Consider the following 10,260-nt stretch of genomic DNA (forward strand, 5'->3'; position numbering starts at 1 on the left):
GCATTTCATGGAAAGCAGCTAGGAATACATTAATGATAACTGTAGACTGATTTGATGCACTTGTCTTCACCTGGTGCTGAATAGATGAAACCTCGCAGCAGATGCCAGGAGCAATTCCTTTGTCAGCAGCTAACTGAGAATCCTTTGGATTTGCTTATCTCTGGAGGCTATTTCTTATATGAGGCATGCCAGTTAGAGGAGGGCTCCTGTAAATCACTCCCACACTGGAAACATACTGTGGAAAGTGGGCCCGCTTCACCTTTGTGTCGCCCAGCTGCTTGCGGGTGCTATTGAAAGCATCAACTTGTGAGAGTGAGCACTGAGCTACTTAAACCCTACTCAACCAGACTTGCATGCGTCATCAACAAAACATGCCCACACGTTAGATTGGTGTGGGGAAATCTTGGCAATGTAATGACACCAGTTTGTTTTGTGGTCAACTTGACCTCGAGAGAATTTCCCCAGAAAGGGATAATGCTCAGGAAAGACCATCTATCATCTGAGTTGGATTTGGCTGGGATGCTAAACCAGGACCTTCTGTGGCCACAATCAATGCTCTAGAGCACGCTGGCCAAAGAGGTCTAGCTGACCCAAACACCCCACTCTTTTTAGCCTTCCATTGCTGCATGTAGGCATTTGACCTGTTGCATTTTTAACTTTAACCTGTGAATTTAAAATCAGCAAACAAAAACTTAAGAGACAGGCATCATTTATGAATTTATTATATTGTTATATTTTGTTTTGAGGCCCTTCAAGTAACAATTTTGTGAGTGGCTCACAAACCTAAAAGTGGTAAAATACAAGTAAAGTAAGAATAACATAAAATTACATATCTCTGCTTCTCTATTTGCTAGTAAGTAGCTTGCAAAAGATTTCTCTGCCTGCATTTCTTTCTTTCTTTCTTTCTTTCTTTCTTTCTTTCTTTCTTTCTTTCTTTTTCTTTCTTTCTTTCTTTCTTTCTTTCTTTCTTTCTTTCTTTCTTTCTTTCTCTCTCTCTTTCTTTCTTCTCTCTCTCTCTCTCACTAACACACACACACACACACACACACACACACACACACACAGTCTTACCATACAATATATACTGTTCAGGAGGGCTCCCCATCTCTCTGAAAGGGGTTTTTTTTTTTTTTTTTTGTCGGGCTGTAAAGAGCAAGAGAAAACTAGAAAGATCACTTGTGTGGGCTGCCTCTCATTCACACAACCATTGGATACAGTTCAAACTGGGGCGTCATGTATGCTCATGCTATGGAAGGTAGGTGAGAATGTTTTAGGGAAGAACGTTGGCAGCAATAGGCTCTAGCTGTAGCAGTTTGCACCAGTATGCACTAATATCTTACACTGGTGCATGTTTTGCACATAACACCTGCCAGTGCCAACCCAATCCTGCTTGGTTTGAGCATGATCACTTCCCTTCCTCAGAATCTTCAGAAAGAGCTGTTTCCTTCCTCCATTCAAAGGTGTGTTCTGGAAAAATGAACATTAGCCTGTTTAACAGCAGCTTGTAGGAAGGTGTGGCAAGCAGCCCTTCTTGGATGTCAGCCCTTCTTCCATGTCTCACTGCCAAAACAGTAAATTCAGTGGCATTGTCTTGACAAACAGACTGATAGGTTCATCAGCTTATCTATCAACTAAGCAGAACACTGCACAAAAGCACCATATAGGAGTGTTGACAGTCTCAAATATTTCCTGTCCCTGTGTTAATTTTATTTAAAGCATTTCGGTACCACTCTGCATCAAGAATACCAGGATCGCTCACAATATCACCAAGGCAGCTCATCAGTTATACCAGGGTGGTAACAGAATTATATTAGATTGCACTTGTTACATCTAACATCTCCATGAGTTAATTAATATTTTGTTTGTTAACTTTGCTGCATTAAACATGCATTCTGTAGCTGACCTTTGTAATGTTCTGTTTTGAAATCTTTTAATATTTCAGTTTCCTGTTAATTATGTTGCTCTGGGTGTATACTTTATATTTGACTTTCTTTAGCAAGGTTATATTCTGGATTGTTTTAGTGGATATTTTAATTTTAATGTAGGTTGTGAAGCGCTTTGATTTTTTTCTGAAAAATATAAAGCAGTATAAAAATGAAATGAGGAAGAAGAAGATGAAGAAGAAGAATCATAGAATCATAGAGTTGGAAGAGACCACAAGGGCCATCAAGTCCAACCCCCTGCCAAGAAGAAGAAGAAAGGAGCCACTTTGGGTGGCCAACTCCTAAATATCTAAACAGCTGCATTCTATTTTTTTAAATGAAGCATTATAAATTCTTCAAAACTATAGATTCGCAGATATTGAGTGCTTGTTCCACTATAGCACTTGTGTCTATCGCTTATGAACTATGTTCTAACACTAAATTTTTAATTTGCTGCCAGCACAGCATAGTTGGTGATTCATCTATCCTTTCAGTCTGTTCAGTCTGAGATAAGATCTGTGAGGGTTTTTTTCCCCTTCCAGGCAAATAAATATTATTTAGAAGTGGTGGTCTGATTTCAGCACGACAGCACCATATATCCTTCATATGAGGCAGAGAGTCAGACTTCCCCTAATTGTTTGTGACATTAATTAAACATGTTTACACTGGTTAAATACATAATTTAATTCCATAAATTATGAAAATCTGCCTTCCTTTCTTCTGTCACATGGGGCACTTACAGGAGTAAACACTGTTCTAGAGCTGAAGTAAAATACCAGTCGGAGATTTTAAGTCATGGGGGACAGAGTGCAGGATGGGAGCTGTGGTTGAGTCATGAAACATATTTTGCATGCATGAAGCCTCAAGTAAAAATCCCTCACATATCTAGTTAGCAGATATATGTTGGATGAAAGCCTGGGACCAGGGGAAACCTTTGCTTCAGAGTTCAAGGAAAGCTGTTACAAATTATTGCTGATAGTACTTTGCCCTGACATAGTATAAGGCAGCTCCTTGTATCATTAGCATCCTGAGTAAAATCATCTCTCTCTCTCCCCCACCTCTCTCCCTCCCTCTCTCTCTCAATGCCTAAAGCATGTCTGTGGTATTCAAGTGTTTTAGTTTATCCCTCCCCTGTTATGAATGCATCATATCTCAGTATACCAGTTGCTGGAAATTGCAGGCGGGCAGAAAACTGTGGTTCTCGTGTCCTGCTTGCAGGCTTTCCACAAGCATCTGGTCAGCCACTGTGAGAACAGGATGTGGGACTAGATGGGCCATTGGCCTGATCCAGCAGGGCTCTTCTAAATGCTGACCTAGCCATACCTCCCCTTCCCTGGCAAATTGCTTGGAACAACCTTAGATGTTCGGGTAATGTGACGACTCTTTAGGTAAAGGGTAAAGGGACCCCTGACCGTTAGGTCCAGTCGTGGCCAACTCTGGGGTTGTAGCGCTCATCTCGCTTTGCTGGCCAAGGGAGCCGGCGTACAGCTTCCGGGTCATGTGGCCAGCATGACTAAGCCGCTTCTGGTGAACCAGAGCAGCACAGAGAAACACCGTTTACCTTCCCGCCATAGTGGTACCTATTTATCTACTTGCACTTTGACGTGCTTTCAAACTGCTAGGTGGGCAGAGCAACGGGAGCTCACCCTGTCGCGGGGATTCGAACCGCTGACCTTCTGATCGGCAAGTCCTAGGCTCTGTGGTTTAACCCACAGCGCCACCCACATCCATTTACAGGGATACAGGGACTCTTTACAGGGAGCTAATATGGCCAGAGGTGTTTACTTCAAGGTGGAGATCTGGCATGCTGGAAATGTGAAATCCATCAGCTTGAGAAAGTGAGTCCTCCTTGACTGATGGGTATGGGGGTGAGAGAGAGAGAACAAAATAAGCAGCAGCTTGAGAGAGAGAGGCTGTGCACACATTTCCATTTACTCAGGCTCCAATGTGCTCTCACCACTGGTGTTTGAAGCCCAACACACATGATGCTAGTCATAAACCCATATGTATTCTGTAGCTTCTTGAGATATACTCCCATGTCATGTATTTTCCCTCAAGCCAGCTTCCATTTACTTTGAAAACGCAAGCCATGGTTATCCTGAGTTGTGTACACTTCAGACAGCTGCTGTCTATTGAATTGGAGCTGGGGGGGGGGAGGGTTGCAGGTAAACAAATCAGATAAAACACATTGGGTGAAGACATCCTCAGCACCCCACAGAATATACAGCAATGTAACAATTTGACTTGATATGGCGTGGGGAGAAACAAGCTCATTGTGTTACGAGCCACTAATGTGATAGCAGTAATGGGAATGGGATCCAATACTGTGCTGGCTGAGTTAGAATGTTACACAAAAATGTGTGTGTGTGTGTTACTGTCACTGTCTGTATAACAGGAACAGGGGAAGATAGTGTGGTCTGCTTCAGGCTTGAAGGAATTTCTGTCCCTCAGATGACTTGTGCTGTGTGGATCTGGCCTGCTGTGCTGGCCTTAAAAAGGTATTTGTAACCTGAAGTGAAAAGTCGAAAGGCTCCTTTTCCTAGCTAATATTTAACTAGTACAATGAGCTAGAGTTTGTATGTATGGTGTTTCCTGAGGAATCTGTCCGCTGAAGTTACCGTTTCATGTTGAAGGTGTCAGGAAAGGAAAAGAGACGAAAATGCCCAAGTCCCAAGTTCAGTACTGTCACTGGGGGCTCAGGTGGCCTGGATGGCCTGGATGGCTAAGAACAGCTACAGCTGGTTCATCAGCTCTGGTCCCTTTTGCACACCTGTACACACACACACACACACACACACACACACACACACACACACACCACACTCTATCCAGGCAAGCAAGAGATGTTATCACAAGTTAAGGACACATTCCAGCCAGATCAATGCACTCCTGGAGGGCTTGCAGTCCCATGAAGGATGTGGCCTGGGGAAGAGTCCCAAGGTGCAGAAAGGGAGGCCTGGAGGACATGAGGTAACCCACTCTTGGTTTAGAGCAGGGTTTCCCAAACTTGGGTCTCCAGCTGGTTTTGGACTACAACTCCCATCATCCCTAGCTAGCAGGACCAGTAGTCAGGAATGATGGGAATTGTAGTCCAACAGCAACTGGAGACCCAAGTTTGGGAAACCCTGGTTTAGAGGAAAGAGAAAGGTGACAGTTTGCCCAAGAAAATTACAGTGGTCCCTTCGATTAAGTACTTAATTTGTTCCGGAGGTCCGTTCTTAACCTGAAGCACCACTTTAGCTAATGCGGCCTCCCGCTGCTGCCAGCCACAATTTCTGTTCTCATCCTGAAGCAAAGTTCTTAACCCGAGGTACTATTTCTGGGTTAGCGGAGTCTGTAACCTGAAGCATCTGTAACCCGAGGTACCACTATATGACAATCTACCAAGGGTCAAACTGAAAAGCAGCACGCTTCAAGCTAAATATGAGGAAATAACTTCCTCAGTAATAGTTTGGGGATTTTGTAACAAGATAACCAGTTCCACAAAACGTTGAGCACCTGAGCCTGGGGGTTTGTCTTAGGGGAATAAATGAGGATGTAGAAATAGTTAACAACAGAATGGGCAGAATTTCCCCCCTCGTATAATACCAGGATTCTGGGGAATAAAACCTATATAAACCCAATAAACCCAATAAAACCTATCTGAGTTAAGGCAGGACAAACAAAAAGTACTTCCCTACAAAATACATCATTAACATTTTTAATTGATTTGCTAGCTTTGATAGTTTTACAGGGCTAGACAAGCTTGTGGAGAATAACCTTTAACCTTGGTTATGAAACAGAACCTCCATGGACAGAGATGGCAGGGTTCCTTCTATTTACTATGAGAGAGGCATCAGCTTATTTCCCTTTGGAGAGAAATAACAAAGAGGCAGGGACCTCAAAACAGCCCAATGTGGAGAATCCTCCGTGACCATAGAATGCTTCTTCAGTGAAAACGGAAAATCGGGGAGGAGGAATGGAATGGAATGGCTGAGCTCTGAAAGGGCAGCGACTGAAAATCAGTTGCTGCGTGCAAACAACTTGCTGTGGCTATCACCTCCCTCTGAGGTCCTCCCTGTTAATGTGACAGTTGCCAAAGAAACAAACACACACTGGGGAACACTCTGGGGGGGAAATGCGCACTCACAGACTTCAGACTACGTACTGAGGATATTTACATTTGCCTGGTACCCCAAAGTGTGAGAGCAGATGCACTCACAAATAAAACATATAGTTCAGCCCAATGGATTACAAGGGGGGGGGTGTGTTACGCATGACTATGCACAAACACATCACTGCGGACCAGATTCATTCAAGCCCTTGTGGGCTTTGCTATTTGGAGACAAAAATTACGTTGGAGGTTAGAGTTGTTGCTATTTTGGTACTGGAGAAAGAAAGACTCAGTATCTATTACGAATGATTTCTCTTTATTGGACCAACATCCAGTTAATAAAATATCAATGATCAGTTTTTATACCTGCTTTTTGGGAATGAGAGATTGAAAATATTATTTGCAAACTGTGTTGCTTTGAAATAGTCCTAGAGCAAGGTGTACTGCTTAGACAAAGCTGGATAAATAATTCAGTGTTTGTTTTTTCTTACAGGGTTAACCCAAGCACGCCCCTCAAAGAAATAATATCCTTTTTTTGTAAAACATCCAACAAAATGTCTTATCAACAAGTAAATGCAATTAGATATAAAGTAAATATAGAGTTGTCAGGGTGAATATAGAGGTGTCAAGTTCTTTTTCATAGTCCACAGTGCATGCAAATTTAAGTGTTTTTATAAACTTCAGTAGTGAGATAAAGGGCAAGTTTAGAACTCTTTTTCTTCTTTGGATTCCTCCAGAAGTAAAGCTCTTGTTATAAGAAAAATAAACTGCTCTTTTTCCCTTATGAGGTACCCAAGAGCCCATATAGAGTCCTCTTTTTAGGTTCTTTGTCGGTAGGAGGAAATAACAGAGACCAACCAGAGAATATTGAGAAGCAAAGCAGCTAGTAAGCCTGATCTTTATTAACTGTTGCAACAGGGTGCTCCCCCACACACAGGAGAAAGGAGGAGGACCCAGAACAAAGGTGTGCCTGCCCTTATATAGACATTTTAAATTGCCCGCCCTGGAGTCCAAGACCACCCCCAGAAACATCATACATACATCACAGAAAAGGCGGTCTACAACAGACATCTGAGTACGCTGTTTATCTCTTGTTTGGCAAGTTACCTGATTGCATTATCTGGGTTCTGGCCACTCTTTTCTTATTATAACTACTTAATTCTTGAATCTAGGTAACAGGTCATAGGCTCACACCCTGTTCATATCTTGAATGTGCCCTTAAGACAGGATTTGTGAGGAAAGAGACAATGGGGAGGATTCCCACTTTGACCTTGCAGAGAAATATTTGAGGTCAATTTGTTCAGGACCTAATCTGGGGGGTTTCAGACATGTGGTTTATATATACAGTTATGAACATATTTTTATATATAAATATGACCTTAAAATTCTTATAACACTCTGTATCAGATTGCTCAATATCTATGAAAACGCTACAGCCACCCCTTTCTTGGTCTGCTAGAATACTGTCTCAGAAAAACTACACTACTCTTAACTGCAGAAGGTGAGGCTTATAATTATAGAATCATAAGAGTTGGAAGGGGTCCCAGGGGTCATCTAGTCCAACCCCCTGCAATGCAGGAATCTCAACTAAAGCATGCATGACAGATGGCCATCCAGCCTCTGCTTAAAAACCTCCAAGGAAGGAGTCCATAACCTCCCAAAGGTGTTCCCTTTACTCTGACCAAATCACCAAAATCTCAGCCTCATTCTCTGAAAATCACTGGTTTAAATAGCTTCTCTACCTATATCAGCGGTAACCCATGTGGTGCCCTCCAGATATTGCTGCACTACAACTCCCAACACCCATGACCATTGGCTGTGCTTGCTAGGGCTCATGGGAGTTGGAGTCGAATATCACCGAGGGCATCACTTTGGGAACCCCTGGCCTATATGGTAAGTGAATGTTTCCTCTCAAAGGACAAACAGCTTTGTGAAATGGGTGGGAATTTTAAATCTGGAAAACAGTATAGGGAAAATATGGGGTAGATTCCCACACCACTAGTCCCTGGTCCAGGCCCGGCCCCCCAGCCCTGTACCTTCTTTAAAATGAAGGAAAGCCTGATTGCAGACTTTCCACATCAGTCTGACACTCAGCATATGACCTGGAAGAGGACAATACGTGTCAGCCCCTATCAAGAGCCAGCTTTTAAAGAACTAAATTAGTTTCTATCTGGAAGCTGGTTGGCGCGAATGTGGGTTACTACATTCTTCAGGGCCAGTCCTACCGTTAGACAGTGAGGCAATTGGCTCAGGCAGCAGATGCTGGAGTAAGAGGTGAGTGGCAGCAAGGTGTTGGAGGATATATCTGTGTGTGCTACTCAGCTTTCCCAGCCTTCAAGCGTGGCATATATGGAAAAGTAGGGGTCACCATCTTGAAATGGATGGGGGTGCCATCTTTACCTTCGCCTCATGCAGCAAAATAGCCAGCCCTGGTCTTCCCTACTCTGTCCCCTTTTTTCCTTTCATGTGTAGAGTGTGCATTATTGGACTGGCTCTTCTATACCACTTAGAGGAGCATTTTACTGCTTAATGTCATATTAAATAATAATAAAGATGACTGATGAGTAAAGACCAAGCCAACTGGCATTATCAAAAGCACCTATTAGTAAAGGCTGGCATTTCAAAGGGAGAACCAGCTCCTTCTACAAATTAGCTCCTCTACCAAGTAGTTTGCTTTCCCCATATTTATGCTTAGATTTTGAGGAAAAACCGGTAATTCATCCACATTAGTAGGAGCCTTCATACAGGGTCCTAAACATGCTTGATGCAAATGCATATACACCAACCTCTCTATGGATGTCAAACAGGAATCCTTTTTTAAACATTCAGTTACTTTACAATGAATCATACATATTTTAGTTTATTTTGACATATTTAATAAGTAAAAAAAAAGTATAAGGTGAGTATTGCCTTAAAACTTGATATCCCAGAACATCCCCAACAAAAGCCATCTCTCTAAAAACAAATTCTGCTGTTTGTCATTACTTGTTCTTATGAATCTGGATTGTAGCTGTTTTAATTGTGCAACTTTAAAAGGACAGCAGATAAGATCTAGGGTCTAAATCTAGCAATGTTGCTCCATGTTTTCTTAAAGAGTTGTGGAGGAAGAAGGACATCACAACCAATTGGGTGGTTATGCATGAATTGTTGTCAAAGTCCCGTTTCCTCCTGCTGAGATTGTTGAGTAGGTCTAGGGCCTTTTAATTTCCATATTGTGCCTTTGCTGATGCTGTTGTGTATACCATAAATGTAAAGCACTCCACACAAGAATCCTGGCAACTGTAGTTTACCCTTCAAAGGGCTACAATTCCCAACTGACTACAGCTGTCAGGATTCTTTGGGGGATACAAAGAGTTTTAAACATGCTCTTAAATGTATGGGGTGCATTTTTATAAGTAACGGTGCATTTTTGTATTATTTTGTTTAAGGTGTCTGTTGTTGCTTCACTTTTCTGTGCAATGCTTACAGATTTTTAAAAATATATTAAGCAGTATAAAAATTAAATAACCAATCCATCAAAACCCACCCCAGTGCAGGAATCACAGCTAATCAAATCCTTATATTGGCAGGTGTGTGAAATAATCCACCCTTGTTGGTAGAAGCCTATGCTGGGAGTTAGAGTACTGTAATTGCTTTGGAAGATGATAATCAGGTCCAGAATTGGCCTCCACAGTCACCTACGGACTCATTGTTAAAACCTTGTTTATGGAAGACTATCTCTCGGCTATGAGTGATCGCCAAAGATGAAGAAAGAAGATGCTGGGAACATGTTAGAGATTTTATAGAGCATGCAATCCTTTGGATGCATACTCACTGGACTTCTAATAATACAGTGGTACCTCGGGTTATATACGCTTCAGGTTACAGACTCCACTAACCCAGAAATAGTACCTCGGGTTAAGAACTTTGCTTCAGGATGAGAACAGAAATCGTGCTTCGGCAGTGCGGCGGCAGCTGGAGGCCCCATTAGCTAAAGTGGTGCTTCAGGTTAAGAACAGTTTCAGGTTAAGAACAGACCTCCAGAACGAATTAAGTACTTAACCCGAGGTACCACTGTATAATCGAAGCACAATCTTTCTCCTCAAATAATTCTGAGCGATGTAGTTCACACCTCTCAATTACAGTTCCCAGCAACCCTTAAACTACAGTGCCCAGAATTCTTTTTTTTTGGGGGGGAAGGAATGTGCTTGGAATGTGTTTCAAAGGTATACTGGGAGAATAGGCAGCTGGCCTTAGGACGACTTT

This window comes from Podarcis erhardii, assembly GCF_964252035.2.
Source record: "Podarcis erhardii genome assembly, chromosome: 3".
NCBI classification, from domain to species: domain Eukaryota; kingdom Metazoa; phylum Chordata; class Lepidosauria; order Squamata; family Lacertidae; genus Podarcis; species Podarcis erhardii.